This window comes from Hyla sarda, unplaced genomic scaffold (genome assembly GCF_029499605.1).
Source record: "Hyla sarda isolate aHylSar1 unplaced genomic scaffold, aHylSar1.hap1 scaffold_531, whole genome shotgun sequence".
Lineage (NCBI taxonomy): Eukaryota > Metazoa > Chordata > Amphibia > Anura > Hylidae > Hyla > Hyla sarda.
In genome coordinates, this window is record NW_026610542.1 from 63,207 (window position 1) to 80,351 (window position 17,145).

Sequence of the window (17,145 nt, forward strand, 5' to 3'; positions counted from 1 at the left end):
ATCGCTTCTCGGCCTTTTGGCTAAGATCAAGTGTAGTATCTGTTCTTATCAGTTTAATATCTGATACGTCCCCTATCTGGGGACCATATATTAAATGGATTTTTGAGAACGGGGGCCGATTTCGAAGCTTGCTTCCGTCGCCCTATGCATTGACCCGATATGGCAGTATCTTCGGGTACAGTGCACCACCCCCTTACAGGGTTAAAAAGAAAGATTCCTACTTTCATTGCTACCTGCTTGCTGGCTAGCCAGCTAGCCAGCCCTGTGGGCCTTGCTGCTGCAGCCAAAAAACAAAAGGTGGTGCTGCTGCTGCTGCTTCTGCTGCTTCTGCTTGTGTCTGGCCGCTGTTGGAGCGTCCAGGCACAGGACTTCTGCTGCTGCTGACTAAATGGCCTCCTTAATTGGATCATTTGAGTAGCCAGCACACCTGTGCAGGTAGGGCATGACATGATAGGCAGCTGCCTTGATAGCGGGTGGGTGCTGAATGTTCCTAATTGACAAAATAAGATTAATGCTTATGAAGAAATATAAAATCTCATCCCTTCCCCAATATCGCGCCACACCCCTACCCCTTAATTCCCTGGTTGAACTTGATGGACATATGTCTTTTTTCGACCGTACTAACTATGTAACTATGTAACATAACATGGGGGGGGGTCTCCTGGCTGTTCACACAGGTGTGTCATTGCTGTACATTGACCATGCATTGCTTCTGTGGTATTGCAAAGGCAAAGACAAATGCTTCCAGCCATCCATTGCACTAATGGATTGGTCATCAGCTGGCTGTCTATGTCCCGCATCAATATAGACCAAAGTACAGAGGGTTAGGCTATGCTATTGTGCACCTACCTGATGCATCAGAAGGTGCGAGGCCCTTGCTAAATTCTGTGCACAGACTTTGAGATCTATACTTTAGACTGTATCTAAACCTGCTCCAACATGGACTGACATTCTGGCCTACTTTCAGCCGATGCGACTTGTCTGTCGCTGAACAGTCGCTTTTTATGTATTCAGCACCTATGTATAATGTTGTAAAAATGCTCTAGAAGCTAAAGTCGCAGAAATGTCACACATATTTGGCCTGCAACTTTCTGTGCGACAAATTCAGACAGGAAAAATCAGTATAAATCCTTAGAAAATTATCCCCCAGTGTCTCCATCTGCTGGCGGTATTGAATAAGCATTGCTGCACTGATGGGGTATGCATTAGACGAAAAAAAAGAAGAAAAAGAAGAATAATACGCCCAGAAAAGAGGCGAAAAGGAGAAAAACGTAAAAAAACGTGAAAAAAAAGTAAGAGGAAGAGAAGGGAAAAAAAGGTGGAAATGGGTTTAAAAGTGATTTCGGCGGAGAAATATATATATATATATATATATATATATATATATATATATATACGCGCACACACACACATATATATAAACGTATTCTCCGTTGAGATATTGCAGCCGCTGCTGTGTCCAGGCCCAGGAGCCTTAGCACTGTGCTGTGATGTCACTCAATACCACTGACATCACTAGGTGTAAACAACATCTCTCCTTTGCTGTGTATGTGACTATGGAGCTGTTTGGTGATGTCGTCTATTATGGCCTTCATAGAAGCAACAGGAGATTGTTGCATCCATCTAGAACCCTCAGAACTACAGTGCTATGATGTCACTCACTTCCACAGGCCTTGCAGAGTGTAAACAACAACAACCCAGCTTTGTTGTGTATGTAACCATAGGGATTTGTGATGTCACCTAGAACCTTCACAGCAGCGACAGCTTTATGAGGAGCATCAGCACTGCTCTGCCTGAGCAGAACCATCACCGCCATAGGTTGTCAAATAACCCGGATTTAACCCACACAGGTAAGTCCAATGGGGTGCAGGCATGTCCTCTATGCTTACAGCTTCCCGTGGGTGTTGGTTTGATACCGTTTGGGGACAGCCAAGGAGGCATCTGCAGGCAACAAAGGTAGGTGTGTGCTTGTGTGTGTGTTTCCTATGCAGATCCTAAGCCCAGTGTCACATGCAAGTAGGAGGAGTAAGAAGGGTTCCTGGCAAATCCGGGTTATGGATTGCATTTAAAAAGGCCCCGTGGGAGTGCAATGGGCCCCTGTCTTGCTGCTTAGCAATAATGGTATGGGTTTAGGTTCTGCTGTGTGTACTGGTGGTTGACTGCCCCCCAGCCCAGAGTGTGCATGGAAAATTGTCTGGCAGCCTCCCTGACAGCAAGCAGTGATAGTGCCCATGAAGGGGACCTTGTTGGGCCCGCCCCTTTCACGGTTATCGCTTCTCGGCCTTTTGGCTAAGATCAAGTGTAGTATCTGTTCTTATCAGTTTAATATCTGATACGTCCCCTATCTGGGGACCATATATTAAATGGATTTTTGAGAACGGGGGCCGATTTCGAAGCTTGCTTCCGTCGCCCTATGCATTGACCCGATATGGCAGTATCTTCGGGTACAGTGCACCACCCCCTTACAGGGTTAAAAAGAAAGATTCCTACTTTCATTGCTACCTGCTTGCTGGCTAGCCAGCTAGCCAGCCCTGTGGGCCTTGCTGCTGCAGCCAAAAAACAAAAGGTGGTGCTGCTGCTGCTGCTTCTGCTGCTTCTGCTTGTGTCTGGCCGCTGTTGGAGCGTCCAGGCACAGGACTTCTGCTGCTGCTGACTAAATGGCCTCCTTAATTGGATCATTTGAGTAGCCAGCACACCTGTGCAGGTAGGGCATGACATGATAGGCAGCTGCCTTGATAGCGGGTGGGTGCTGAATGTTCCTAATTGACAAAATAAGATTAATGCTTATGAAGAAATATAAAATCTCATCCCTTCCCCAATATCGCGCCACACCCCTACCCCTTAATTCCCTGGTTGAACTTGATGGACATATGTCTTTTTTCGACCGTACTAACTATGTAACTATGTAACATAACATGGGGGGGGGGGGGGGGGGTCTCCTGGCTGTTCACACAGGTGTGTCATTGCTGTACATTGACCATGCATTGCTTCTGTGGTATTGCAAAGGCAAAGACAAATGCTTCCAGCCATCCATTGCACTAATGGATTGGTCATCAGCTGGCTGTCTATGTCCCGCATCAATATAGACCAAAGTACAGAGGGTTAGGCTATGCTATTGTGCACCTACCTGATGCATCAGAAGGTGCGAGGCCCTTGCTAAATTCTGTGCACAGACTTTGAGATCTATACTTTAGACTGTATCTAAACCTGCTCCAACATGGACTGACATTCTGGCCTACTTTCAGCCGATGCGACTTGTCTGTCGCTGAACAGTCGCTTTTTATGTATTCAGCACCTATGTATAATGTTGTAAAAATGCTCTAGAAGCTAAAGTCGCAGAAATGTCACACATATTTGGCCTGCAACTTTCTGTGCGACAAATTCAGACAGGAAAAATCAGTATAAATCCTTAGAAAATTATCCCCCAGTGTCTCCATCTGCTGGCGGTATTGAATAAGCATTGCTGCACTGATGGGGTATGCATTAGACGAAAAAAAAGAAGAAAAAGAAGAATAATACGCCCAGAAAAGAGGCGAAAAGGAGAAAAACGTAAAAAAACGTGAAAAAAAAGTAAGAGGAAGAGAAGGGAAAAAAAGGTGGAAATGGGTTTAAAAGTGATTTCGGCGGAGAAATATATATATATATATATATATATATATATATATATATATATATATACGCGCACACACACACATATATATAAACGTATTCTCCGTTGAGATATTGCAGCCGCTGCTGTGTCCAGGCCCAGGAGCCTTAGCACTGTGCTGTGATGTCACTCAATACCACTGACATCACTAGGTGTAAACAACATCTCTCCTTTGCTGTGTATGTGACTATGGAGCTGTTTGGTGATGTCGTCTATTATGGCCTTCATAGAAGCAACAGGAGATTGTTGCATCCATCTAGAACCCTCAGAACTACAGTGCTATGATGTCACTCACTTCCACAGGCCTTGCAGAGTGTAAACAACAACAACCCAGCTTTGTTGTGTATGTAACCATAGGGATTTGTGATGTCACCTAGAACCTTCACAGCAGCGACAGCTTTATGAGGAGCATCAGCACTGCTCTGCCTGAGCAGAACCATCACCGCCATAGGTTGTCAAATAACCCGGATTTAACCCACACAGGTAAGTCCAATGGGGTGCAGGCATGTCCTCTATGCTTACAGCTTCCCGTGGGTGTTGGTTTGATACCGTTTGGGGACAGCCAAGGAGGCATCTGCAGGCAACAAAGGTAGGTGTGTGCTTGTGTGTGTGTTTCCTATGCAGATCCTAAGCCCAGTGTCACATGCAAGTAGGAGGAGTAAGAAGGGTTCCTGGCAAATCCGGGTTATGGATTGCATTTAAAAAGGCCCCGTGGGAGTGCAATGGGCCCCTGTCTTGCTGCTTAGCAATAATGGTATGGGTTTAGGTTCTGCTGTGTGTACTGGTGGTTGACTGCCCCCCAGCCCAGAGTGTGCATGGAAAATTGTCTGGCAGCCTCCCTGACAGCAAGCAGTGATAGTGCCCATGAAGGGGACCTTGTTGGGCCCGCCCCTTTCACGGTTATCGCTTCTCGGCCTTTTGGCTAAGATCAAGTGTAGTATCTGTTCTTATCAGTTTAATATCTGATACGTCCCCTATCTGGGGACCATATATTAAATGGATTTTTGAGAACGGGGGCCGATTTCGAAGCTTGCTTCCGTCGCCCTATGCATTGACCCGATATGGCAGTATCTTCGGGTACAGTGCACCACCCCCTTACAGGGTTAAAAAGAAAGATTCCTACTTTCATTGCTACCTGCTTGCTGGCTAGCCAGCTAGCCAGCCCTGTGGGCCTTGCTGCTGCAGCCAAAAAACAAAAGGTGGTGCTGCTGCTGCTGCTTCTGCTGCTTCTGCTTGTGTCTGGCCGCTGTTGGAGCGTCCAGGCACAGGACTTCTGCTGCTGCTGACTAAATGGCCTCCTTAATTGGATCATTTGAGTAGCCAGCACACCTGTGCAGGTAGGGCATGACATGATAGGCAGCTGCCTTGATAGCGGGTGGGTGCTGAATGTTCCTAATTGACAAAATAAGATTAATGCTTATGAAGAAATATAAAATCTCATCCCTTCCCCAATATCGCGCCACACCCCTACCCCTTAATTCCCTGGTTGAACTTGATGGACATATGTCTTTTTTCGACCGTACTAACTATGTAACTATGTAACATAACATGGGGGGGGGGGGGGGGGGTCTCCTGGCTGTTCACACAGGTGTGTCATTGCTGTACATTGACCATGCATTGCTTCTGTGGTATTGCAAAGGCAAAGACAAATGCTTCCAGCCATCCATTGCACTAATGGATTGGTCATCAGCTGGCTGTCTATGTCCCGCATCAATATAGACCAAAGTACAGAGGGTTAGGCTATGCTATTGTGCACCTACCTGATGCATCAGAAGGTGCGAGGCCCTTGCTAAATTCTGTGCACAGACTTTGAGATCTATACTTTAGACTGTATCTAAACCTGCTCCAACATGGACTGACATTCTGGCCTACTTTCAGCCGATGCGACTTGTCTGTCGCTGAACAGTCGCTTTTTATGTATTCAGCACCTATGTATAATGTTGTAAAAATGCTCTAGAAGCTAAAGTCGCAGAAATGTCACACATATTTGGCCTGCAACTTTCTGTGCGACAAATTCAGACAGGAAAAATCAGTATAAATCCTTAGAAAATTATCCCCCAGTGTCTCCATCTGCTGGCGGTATTGAATAAGCATTGCTGCACTGATGGGGTATGCATTAGACGAAAAAAAAGAAGAAAAAGAAGAATAATACGACCAGAAAAGAGGCGAAAAGGAGAAAAACGTAAAAAAACGTGAAAAAAAAGTAAGAGGAAGAGAAGGGAAAAAAAGGTGGAAATGGGTTTAAAAGTGATTTCGGCGGAGAAATATATATATATATATATATATATATATATATGTATATACGCGCACACACACACATATATATAAACGTATTCTCCGTTGAGATATTGCAGCCGCTGCTGTGTCCAGGCCCAGGAGCCTTAGCACTGTGCTGTGATGTCACTCAATACCACTGACATCACTAGGTGTAAACAACATCTCTCCTTTGCTGTGTATGTGACTATGGAGCTGTTTGGTGATGTCGTCTATTATGGCCTTCATAGAAGCAACAGGAGATTGTTGCATCCATCTAGAACCCTCAGAACTACAGTGCTATGATGTCACTCACTTCCACAGGCCTTGCAGAGTGTAAACAACAACAACCCAGCTTTGTTGTGTATGTAACCATAGGGATTTGTGATGTCACCTAGAACCTTCACAGCAGCGACAGCTTTATGAGGAGCATCAGCACTGCTCTGCCTGAGCAGAACCATCACCGCCATAGGTTGTCAAATAACCCGGATTTAACCCACACAGGTAAGTCCAATGGGGTGCAGGCATGTCCTCTATGCTTACAGCTTCCCGTGGGTGTTGGTTTGATACCGTTTGGGGACAGCCAAGGAGGCATCTGCAGGCAACAAAGGTAGGTGTGTGCTTGTGTGTGTGTTTCCTATGCAGATCCTAAGCCCAGTGTCACATGCAAGTAGGAGGAGTAAGAAGGGTTCCTGGCAAATACGGGTTATGGATTGCATTTAAAAAGGCCCCGTGGGAGTGCAATGGGCCCCTGTCTTGCTGCTTAGCAATAATGGTATGGGTTTAGGTTCTGCTGTGTGTACTGGTGGTTGACTGCCCCCCAGCCCAGAGTGTGCATGGAAAATTGTCTGGCAGCCTCCCTGACAGCAAGCAGTGATAGTGCCCATGAAGGGGACCTTGTTGGGCCCGCCCCTTTCACGGTTATCGCTTCTCGGCCTTTTGGCTAAGATCAAGTGTAGTATCTGTTCTTATCAGTTTAATATCTGATACGTCCCCTATCTGGGGACCATATATTAAATGGATTTTTGAGAACGGGGGCCGATTTCGAAGCTTGCTTCCGTCGCCCTATGCATTGACCCGATATGGCAGTATCTTCGGGTACAGTGCACCACCCCCTTACAGGGTTAAAAAGAAAGATTCCTACTTTCATTGCTACCTGCTTGCTGGCTAGCCAGCTAGCCAGCCCTGTGGGCCTTGCTGCTGCAGCCAAAAAACAAAAGGTGGTGCTGCTGCTGCTGCTTCTGCTGCTTCTGCTTGTGTCTGGCCGCTGTTGGAGCGTCCAGGCACAGGACTTCTGCTGCTGCTGACTAAATGGCCTCCTTAATTGGATCATTTGAGTAGCCAGCACACCTGTGCAGGTAGGGCATGACATGATAGGCAGCTGCCTTGATAGCGGGTGGGTGCTGAATGTTCCTAATTGACAAAATAAGATTAATGCTTATGAAGAAATATAAAATCTCATCCCTTCCCCAATATCGCGCCACACCCCTACCCCTTAATTCCCTGGTTGAACTTGATGGACATATGTCTTTTTTCGACCGTACTAACTATGTAACTATGTAACATAACATGGGGGGGGGGGGGGGGGGGGTCTCCTGGCTGTTCACACAGGTGTGTCATTGCTGTACATTGACCATGCATTGCTTCTGTGGTATTGCAAAGGCAAAGACAAATGCTTCCAGCCATCCATTGCACTAATGGATTGGTCATCAGCTGGCTGTCTATGTCCCGCATCAATATAGACCAAAGTACAGAGGGTTAGGCTATGCTATTGTGCACCTACCTGATGCATCAGAAGGTGCGAGGCCCTTGCTAAATTCTGTGCACAGACTTTGAGATCTATACTTTAGACTGTATCTAAACCTGCTCCAACATGGACTGACATTCTGGCCTACTTTCAGCCGATGCGACTTGTCTGTCGCTGAACAGTCGCTTTTTATGTATTCAGCACCTATGTATAATGTTGTAAAAATGCTCTAGAAGCTAAAGTCGCAGAAATGTCACACATATTTGGCCTGCAACTTTCTGTGCGACAAATTCAGACAGGAAAAATCAGTATAAATCCTTAGAAAATTATCCCCCAGTGTCTCCATCTGCTGGCGGTATTGAATAAGCATTGCTGCACTGATGGGGTATGCATTAGACGAAAAAAAAGAAGAAAAAGAAGAATAATACGCCCAGAAAAGAGGCGAAAAGGAGAAAAACGTAAAAAAACGTGAAAAAAAAGTAAGAGGAAGAGAAGGGAAAAAAAGGTGGAAATGGGTTTAAAAGTGATTTCGGCGGAGAAATATATATATATATATATATATATATATATATATATATATATATATATATACGCGCACACACACACATATATATAAACGTATTCTCCGTTGAGATATTGCAGCCGCTGCTGTGTCCAGGCCCAGGAGCCTTAGCACTGTGCTGTGATGTCACTCAATACCACTGACATCACTAGGTGTAAACAACATCTCTCCTTTGCTGTGTATGTGACTATGGAGCTGTTTGGTGATGTCGTCTATTATGGCCTTCATAGAAGCAACAGGAGATTGTTGCATCCATCTAGAACCCTCAGAACTACAGTGCTATGATGTCACTCACTTCCACAGGCCTTGCAGAGTGTAAACAACAACAACCCAGCTTTGTTGTGTATGTAACCATAGGGATTTGTGATGTCACCTAGAACCTTCACAGCAGCGACAGCTTTATGAGGAGCATCAGCACTGCTCTGCCTGAGCAGAACCATCACCGCCATAGGTTGTCAAATAACCCGGATTTAACCCACACAGGTAAGTCCAATGGGGTGCAGGCATGTCCTCTATGCTTACAGCTTCCCGTGGGTGTTGGTTTGATACCGTTTGGGGACAGCCAAGGAGGCATCTGCAGGCAACAAAGGTAGGTGTGTGCTTGTGTGTGTGTTTCCTATGCAGATCCTAAGCCCAGTGTCACATGCAAGTAGGAGGAGTAAGAAGGGTTCCTGGCAAATCCGGGTTATGGATTGCATTTAATAAGGCCCCGTGGGAGTGCAATGGGCCCCTGTCTTGCTGCTTAGCAATAATGGTATGGGTTTAGGTTCTGCTGTGTGTACTGGTGGTTGACTGCCCCCCAGCCCAGAGTGTGCATGGAAAATTGTCTGGCAGCCTCCCTGACAGCAAGCAGTGATAGTGCCCATGAAGGGGACCTTGTTGGGCCCGCCCCTTTCACGGTTATCGCTTCTCGGCCTTTTGGCTAAGATCAAGTGTAGTATCTGTTCTTATCAGTTTAATATCTGATACGTCCCCTATCTGGGGACCATATATTAAATGGATTTTTGAGAACGGGGGCCGATTTCGAAGCTTGCTTCCGTCGCCCTATGCATTGACCCGATATGGCAGTATCTTCGGGTACAGTGCACCACCCCCTTACAGGGTTAAAAAGAAAGATTCCTACTTTCATTGCTACCTGCTTGCTGGCTAGCCAGCTAGCCAGCCCTGTGGGCCTTGCTGCTGCAGCCAAAAAACAAAAGGTGGTGCTGCTGCTGCTGCTTCTGCTGCTTCTGCTTGTGTCTGGCCGCTGTTGGAGCGTCCAGGCACAGGACTTCTGCTGCTGCTGACTAAATGGCCTCCTTAATTGGATCATTTGAGTAGCCAGCACACCTGTGCAGGTAGGGCATGACATGATAGGCAGCTGCCTTGATAGCGGGTGGGTGCTGAATGTTCCTAATTGACAAAATAAGATTAATGCTTATGAAGAAATATAAAATCTCATCCCTTCCCCAATATCGCGCCACACCCCTACCCCTTAATTCCCTGGTTGAACTTGATGGACATATGTCTTTTTTCGACCGTACTAACTATGTAACTATGTAACATAACATGGGGGGGGGGGGGGGGGGGTCTCCTGGCTGTTCACACAGGTGTGTCATTGCTGTACATTGACCATGCATTGCTTCTGTGGTATTGCAAAGGCAAAGACAAATGCTTCCAGCCATCCATTGCACTAATGGATTGGTCATCAGCTGGCTGTCTATGTCCCGCATCAATATAGACCAAAGTACAGAGGGTTAGGCTATGCTATTGTGCACCTACCTGATGCATCAGAAGGTGCGAGGCCCTTGCTAAATTCTGTGCACAGACTTTGAGATCTATACTTTAGACTGTATCTAAACCTGCTCCAACATGGACTGACATTCTGGCCTACTTTCAGCCGATGCGACTTGTCTGTCGCTGAACAGTCGCTTTTTATGTATTCAGCACCTATGTATAATGTTGTAAAAATGCTCTAGAAGCTAAAGTCGCAGAAATGTCACACATATTTGGCCTGCAACTTTCTGTGCGACAAATTCAGACAGGAAAAATCAGTATAAATCCTTAGAAAATTATCCCCCAGTGTCTCCATCTGCTGGCGGTATTGAATAAGCATTGCTGCACTGATGGGGTATGCATTAGACGAAAAAAAAGAAGAAAAAGAAGAATAATACGCCCAGAAAAGAGGCGAAAAGGAGAAAAACGTAAAAAAACGTGAAAAAAAAGTAAGAGGAAGAGAAGGGAAAAAAAGGTGGAAATGGGTTTAAAAGTGATTTCGGCGGAGAAATATATATATATATATATATATATATATATATATATATATACGCGCACACACACACATATATATAAACGTATTCTCCGTTGAGATATTGCAGCCGCTGCTGTGTCCAGGCCCAGGAGCCTTAGCACTGTGCTGTGATGTCACTCAATACCACTGACATCACTAGGTGTAAACAACATCTCTCCTTTGCTGTGTATGTGACTATGGAGCTGTTTGGTGATGTCGTCTATTATGGCCTTCATAGAAGCAACAGGAGATTGTTGCATCCATCTAGAACCCTCAGAACTACAGTGCTATGATGTCACTCACTTCCACAGGCCTTGCAGAGTGTAAACAACAACAACCCAGCTTTGTTGTGTATGTAACCATAGGGATTTGTGATGTCACCTAGAACCTTCACAGCAGCGACAGCTTTATGAGGAGCATCAGCACTGCTCTGCCTGAGCAGAACCATCACCGCCATAGGTTGTCAAATAACCCGGATTTAACCCACACAGGTAAGTCCAATGGGGTGCAGGCATGTCCTCTATGCTTACAGCTTCCCGTGGGTGTTGGTTTGATACCGTTTGGGGACAGCCAAGGAGGCATCTGCAGGCAACAAAGGTAGGTGTGTGCTTGTGTGTGTGTTTCCTATGCAGATCCTAAGCCCAGTGTCACATGCAAGTAGGAGGAGTAAGAAGGGTTCCTGGCAAATACGGGTTATGGATTGCATTTAAAAAGGCCCCGTGGGAGTGCAATGGGCCCCTGTCTTGCTGCTTAGCAATAATGGTATGGGTTTAGGTTCTGCTGTGTGTACTGGTGGTTGACTGCCCCCCAGCCCAGAGTGTGCATGGAAAATTGTCTGGCAGCCTCCCTGACAGCAAGCAGTGATAGTGCCCATGAAGGGGACCTTGTTGGGCCCGCCCCTTTCACGGTTATCGCTTCTCGGCCTTTTGGCTAAGATCAAGTGTAGTATCTGTTCTTATCAGTTTAATATCTGATACGTCCCCTATCTGGGGACCATATATTAAATGGATTTTTGAGAACGGGGGCCGATTTCGAAGCTTGCTTCCGTCGCCCTATGCATTGACCCGATATGGCAGTATCTTCGGGTACAGTGCACCACCCCCTTACAGGGTTAAAAAGAAAGATTCCTACTTTCATTGCTACCTGCTTGCTGGCTAGCCAGCTAGCCAGCCCTGTGGGCCTTGCTGCTGCAGCCAAAAAACAAAAGGTGGTGCTGCTGCTGCTGCTTCTGCTGCTTCTGCTTGTGTCTGGCCGCTGTTGGAGCGTCCAGGCACAGGACTTCTGCTGCTGCTGACTAAATGGCCTCCTTAATTGGATCATTTGAGTAGCCAGCACACCTGTGCAGGTAGGGCATGACATGATAGGCAGCTGCCTTGATAGCGGGTGGGTGCTGAATGTTCCTAATTGACAAAATAAGATTAATGCTTATGAAGAAATATAAAATCTCATCCCTTCCCCAATATCGCGCCACACCCCTACCCCTTAATTCCCTGGTTGAACTTGATGGACATATGTCTTTTTTCGACCGTACTAACTATGTAACTATGTAACATAACATGGGGGGGGGGTCTCCTGGCTGTTCACACAGGTGTGTCATTGCTGTACATTGACCATGCATTGCTTCTGTGGTATTGCAAAGGCAAAGACAAATGCTTCCAGCCATCCATTGCACTAATGGATTGGTCATCAGCTGGCTGTCTATGTCCCGCATCAATATAGACCAAAGTACAGAGGGTTAGGCTATGCTATTGTGCACCTACCTGATGCATCAGAAGGTGCGAGGCCCTTGCTAAATTCTGTGCACAGACTTTGAGATCTATACTTTAGACTGTATCTAAACCTGCTCCAACATGGACTGACATTCTGGCCTACTTTCAGCCGATGCGACTTGTCTGTCGCTGAACAGTCGCTTTTTATGTATTCAGCACCTATGTATAATGTTGTAAAAATGCTCTAGAAGCTAAAGTCGCAGAAATGTCACACATATTTGGCCTGCAACTTTCTGTGCGACAAATTCAGACAGGAAAAATCAGTATAAATCCTTAGAAAATTATCCCCCAGTGTCTCCATCTGCTGGCGGTATTGAATAAGCATTGCTGCACTGATGGGGTATGCATTAGACGAAAAAAAAGAAGAAAAAGAAGAATAATACGCCCAGAAAAGAGGCGAAAAGGAGAAAAACGTAAAAAAACGTGAAAAAAAAGTAAGAGGAAGAGAAGGGAAAAAAAGGTGGAAATGGGTTTAAAAGTGATTTCGGCGGAGAAATATATATATATATATATATATATATATATATATATATATATATATATTATATATACGCGCACACACACACATATATATAAACGTATTCTCCGTTGAGATATTGCAGCCGCTGCTGTGTCCAGGCCCAGGAGCCTTAGCACTGTGCTGTGATGTCACTCAATACCACTGACATCACTAGGTGTAAACAACATCTCTCCTTTGCTGTGTATGTGACTATGGAGCTGTTTGGTGATGTCGTCTATTATGGCCTTCATAGAAGCAACAGGAGATTGTTGCATCCATCTAGAACCCTCAGAACTACAGTGCTATGATGTCACTCACTTCCACAGGCCTTGCAGAGTGTAAACAACAACAACCCAGCTTTGTTGTGTATGTAACCATAGGGATTTGTGATGTCACCTAGAACCTTCACAGCAGCGACAGCTTTATGAGGAGCATCAGCACTGCTCTGCCTGAGCAGAACCATCACCGCCATAGGTTGTCAAATAACCCGGATTTAACCCACACAGGTAAGTCCAATGGGGTGCAGGCATGTCCTCTATGCTTACAGCTTCCCGTGGGTGTTGGTTTGATACCGTTTGGGGACAGCCAAGGAGGCATCTGCAGGCAACAAAGGTAGGTGTGTGCTTGTGTGTGTGTTTCCTATGCAGATCCTAAGCCCAGTGTCACATGCAAGTAGGAGGAGTAAGAAGGGTTCCTGGCAAATCCGGGTTATGGATTGCATTTAAAAAGGCCCCGTGGGAGTGCAATGGGCCCCTGTCTTGCTGCTTAGCAATAATGGTATGGGTTTAGGTTCTGCTGTGTGTACTGGTGGTTGACTGCCCCCCAGCCCAGAGTGTGCATGGAAAATTGTCTGGCAGCCTCCCTGACAGCAAGCAGTGATAGTGCCCATGAAGGGGACCTTGTTGGGCCCGCCCCTTTCACGGTTATCGCTTCTCGGCCTTTTGGCTAAGATCAAGTGTAGTATCTGTTCTTATCAGTTTTCATGCTGGTGGGGATGGGTGCTGCATGGAGGATGCAGGTGTACCGGGGCTTTCCGGGGCTGGTTCTGAGGAATCAGCTCGACGGCTGCCCCGATGTGACCTGTTCCCTCCGGGTCTCGCCATGAGGCTGAGAGGGTCTAGAGCCGAGGTACTTTTGTGCCTCGGGGAGTGGTGACCCCGAGGTGCCGAAACTCACTGGGAGAATAGGCTCACTGAGTTGAAGCACGGGCACCATAATCTCTTCACCTTGTGGCACTCACCTCTTGATTCCCGGCCTTCTGGCTAGGATCAGAGAAATTTTTATAGATCCGGCCGGATGTCCGGGCAGTATATCTGCACACATTCACTTATTTATTTATTTTTTGTCTCACTGTGTCACTTTTTGCGTGTTGTGTGTTCACAGGATTTGTCAGGATGCGGTAGCCCTTCTGGGTGTCCCTCCTGGCGGTCTAGGGGAGGTGTGTGTGGCCATTAGGTTCCGCACCTCCCTGCAAACACCCCGGGTACTCCTGCTTCGCAGGGTACCTACCGTAATCGGCTCTGCGGGCAGATACCTTGGCTAACGCCAAGGGGGATGCCGGGAGCATTTGTGGTCTCCTAGTAGCTTCGGCGAAAAGGGACATCGAACCTGGAACCTCGCAGGTACCTTTTGGTCCGGAGGCGAAGGGTAAGGTTTGTTGGGGGGCCTCTCTCCTATCGGAGAAGGGCTTGCGATAGACCGCATCCTTTGTGCACGTTTTTTTAGTGTAACACGTTTGCACTTTTTCTTGCACTTTGGGTGAATCGAAAGCACGTTCCTCGGCTTTAGATAAAAAAAAAAAAAAAATCTGTTCTTATCAGTTTAATATCTGATACGTCCCCTATCTGGGGACCATATATTAAATGGATTTTTGAGAACGGGGGCCGATTTCGAAGCTTGCTTCCGTCGCCCTATGCATTGACCCGATATGGCAGTATCTTCGGGTACAGTGCACCACCCCCTTACAGGGTTAAAAAGAAAGATTCCTACTTTCATTGCTACCTGCTTGCTGGCTAGCCAGCTAGCCAGCCCTGTGGGCCTTGCTGCTGCTGCTGCAGCCAAAAAACAAAAGGTGGTGCTGCTGCTGCTTCTGCTGCTTCTGCTTCTGCTTGTGTCTGGCCGCTGTTGGAGCGTCCAGGCACAGGACTTCTGCTGCTGCTGACTAAATGGCCTCCTTAATTGGATCATTTGAGTAGCCAGCACACCTGTGCAGGTAGGGCATGACATGATAGGCAGCTGCCTTGATAGCGGGTGGGTGCTGAATGTTCCTAATTGACAAAATAAGATTAATGCTTATGAAGAAATATAAAATCTCATCCCTTCCCCAATATCGCGCCACACCCCTACCCCTTAATTCCCTGGTTGAACTTGATGGACATATGTCTTTTTTCGACCGTACTAACTATGTAACTATGTAACATAACATGGGGGGGGTCTCCTGGCTGTTCACACAGGTGTGTCATTGCTGTACATTGACCATGCATTGCTTCTGTGGTATTGCAAAGGCAAAGACAAATGCTTCCAGCCATCCATTGCACTAATGGATTGGTCATCAGCTGGCTGTCTATGTCCCGCATCAATATAGACCAAAGTACAGAGGGTTAGGCTATGCTATTGTGCACCTACCTGATGCATCAGAAGGTGCGAGGCCCTTGCTAAATTCTGTGCACAGACTTTGAGATCTATACTTTAGACTGTATCTAAACCTGCTCCAACATGGACTGACATTCTGGCCTACTTTCAGCCGATGCGACTTGTCTGTCGCTGAACAGTCGCTTTTTATGTATTCAGCACCTATGTATAATGTTGTAAAAATGCTCTAGAAGCTAAAGTCGCAGAAATGTCACACATATTTGGCCTGCAACTTTCTGTGCGACAAATTCAGACAGGAAAAATCAGTATAAATCCTTAGAAAATTATCCCCCAGTGTCTCCATCTGCTGGCGGTATTGAATAAGCATTGCTGCACTGATGGGGTATGCATTAGACGAAAAAAAAGAAGAAAAAGAAGAATAATACGCCCAGAAAAGAGGCGAAAAGGAGAAAAACGTAAAAAAACGTGAAAAAAAAGTAAGAGAAAGAGAAGGGAAAAAAAGGTGGAAATGGGTTTAAAAGTGATTTCGGCGGAGAAATATATATATATATATATATATATATATATATATATATATATACGCGCACACACACACATATATATAAACGTATTCTCCGTTGAGATATTGCAGCCGCTGCTGTGTCCAGGCCCAGGAGCCTTAGCACTGTGCTGTGATGTCACTCAATACCACTGACATCACTAGGTGTAAACAACATCTCTCCTTTGCTGTGTATGTGACTATGGAGCTGTTTGGTGATGTCGTCTATTATGGCCTTCATAGAAGCAACAGGAGATTGTTGCATCCATCTAGAACCCTCAGAACTACAGTGCTATGATGTCACTCACTTCCACAGGCCTTGCAGAGTGTAAACAACAACAACCCAGCTTTGTTGTGTATGTAACCATAGGGATTTGTGATGTCACCTAGAACCTTCACAGCAGCGACAGCTTTATGAGGAGCATCAGCACTGCTCTGCCTGAGCAGAACCATCACCGCCATAGGTTGTCAAATAACCCGGATTTAACCCACACAGGTAAGTCCAATGGGGTGCAGGCATGTCCTCTATGCTTACAGCTTCCCGTGGGTGTTGGTTTGATACCGTTTGGGGACAGCCAAGGAGGCATCTGCAGGCAACAAAGGTAGGTGTGTGCTTGTGTGTGTGTTTCCTATGCAGATCCTAAGCCCAGTGTCACATGCAAGTAGGAGGAGTAAGAAGGGTTCCTGGCAAATCCGGGTTATGGATTGCATTTAAAAAGGCCCCGTGGGAGTGCAATGGGCCCCTGTCTTGCTGCTTAGCAATAATGGTATGGGTTTAGGTTCTGCTGTGTGTACTGGTGGTTGACTGCCCCCCAGCCCAGAGTGTGCATGGAAAATTGTCTGGCAGCCTCCCTGACAGCAAGCAGTGATAGTGCCCATGAAGGGGACCTTGTTGGGCCCGCCCCTTTCACGGTTATCGCTTCTCGGCCTTTTGGCTAAGATCAAGTGTAGTATCTGTTCTTATCAGTTTAATATCTGATACGTCCCCTATCTGGGGACCATATATTAAATGGATTTTTGAGAACGGGGGCCGATTTCGAAGCTTGCTTCCGTCGCCCTATGCATTGACCCGATATGGCAGTATCTTCGGGTACAGTGCACCACCCCCTTACAGGGTTAAAAAGAAAGATTCCTACTTTCATTGCTACCTGCTTGCTGGCTAGCCAGCTAGCCAGCCCTGTGGGCCTTGCTGCTGCTGCTGCAGCCAAAAAACAAAAGGTGGTGCTGCTGCTGCTGCTTCTGCTGCTTCTGCTTCTGCTTGTGTCTG

At 46.4% G+C, this 17,145-nt stretch overlaps 8 non-coding genes and 1 pseudogene across 8 annotated transcripts; all 9 read left to right on the plus strand.

Annotated features, from left to right (window-relative positions):
- Positions 1-191, plus strand: LOC130338888 (U2 spliceosomal RNA). The gene has a single exon (XR_008879353.1). It is a non-coding gene; the product is annotated as a U2 spliceosomal RNA (small nuclear RNA).
- A 2,078-nt stretch (positions 192-2,269) lies between these two features.
- LOC130338889 (U2 spliceosomal RNA) lies at positions 2,270-2,460 on the plus strand. The gene has a single exon (XR_008879354.1). It is a non-coding gene; the product is annotated as a U2 spliceosomal RNA (small nuclear RNA).
- A 2,091-nt stretch (positions 2,461-4,551) lies between these two features.
- Positions 4,552-4,742, plus strand: LOC130338890 (U2 spliceosomal RNA). Its single transcript, XR_008879355.1, has one exon. It is a non-coding gene; the product is annotated as a U2 spliceosomal RNA (small nuclear RNA).
- Positions 4,743-6,825: 2,083 nt separating this feature from the next.
- LOC130338893 (U2 spliceosomal RNA) lies at positions 6,826-7,016 on the plus strand. Its single transcript, XR_008879357.1, has one exon. It is a non-coding gene; the product is annotated as a U2 spliceosomal RNA (small nuclear RNA).
- Positions 7,017-9,113: 2,097 nt separating this feature from the next.
- LOC130338894 (U2 spliceosomal RNA) lies at positions 9,114-9,304 on the plus strand. Its single transcript, XR_008879358.1, has one exon. It is a non-coding gene; the product is annotated as a U2 spliceosomal RNA (small nuclear RNA).
- A 2,086-nt stretch (positions 9,305-11,390) lies between these two features.
- Positions 11,391-11,581, plus strand: LOC130338895 (U2 spliceosomal RNA). The gene has a single exon (XR_008879359.1). It is a non-coding gene; the product is annotated as a U2 spliceosomal RNA (small nuclear RNA).
- A 2,092-nt stretch (positions 11,582-13,673) lies between these two features.
- On the plus strand, positions 13,674-13,833 carry LOC130338872 (U2 spliceosomal RNA; annotated as a pseudogene).
- A 692-nt stretch (positions 13,834-14,525) lies between these two features.
- On the plus strand, positions 14,526-14,707 carry LOC130338868 (U2 spliceosomal RNA). The gene has a single exon (XR_008879338.1). It is a non-coding gene; the product is annotated as a U2 spliceosomal RNA (small nuclear RNA).
- A 2,086-nt stretch (positions 14,708-16,793) lies between these two features.
- LOC130338896 (U2 spliceosomal RNA) lies at positions 16,794-16,984 on the plus strand. Its single transcript, XR_008879360.1, has one exon. It is a non-coding gene; the product is annotated as a U2 spliceosomal RNA (small nuclear RNA).
- Positions 16,985-17,145: the final 161 nt, after the last annotated feature.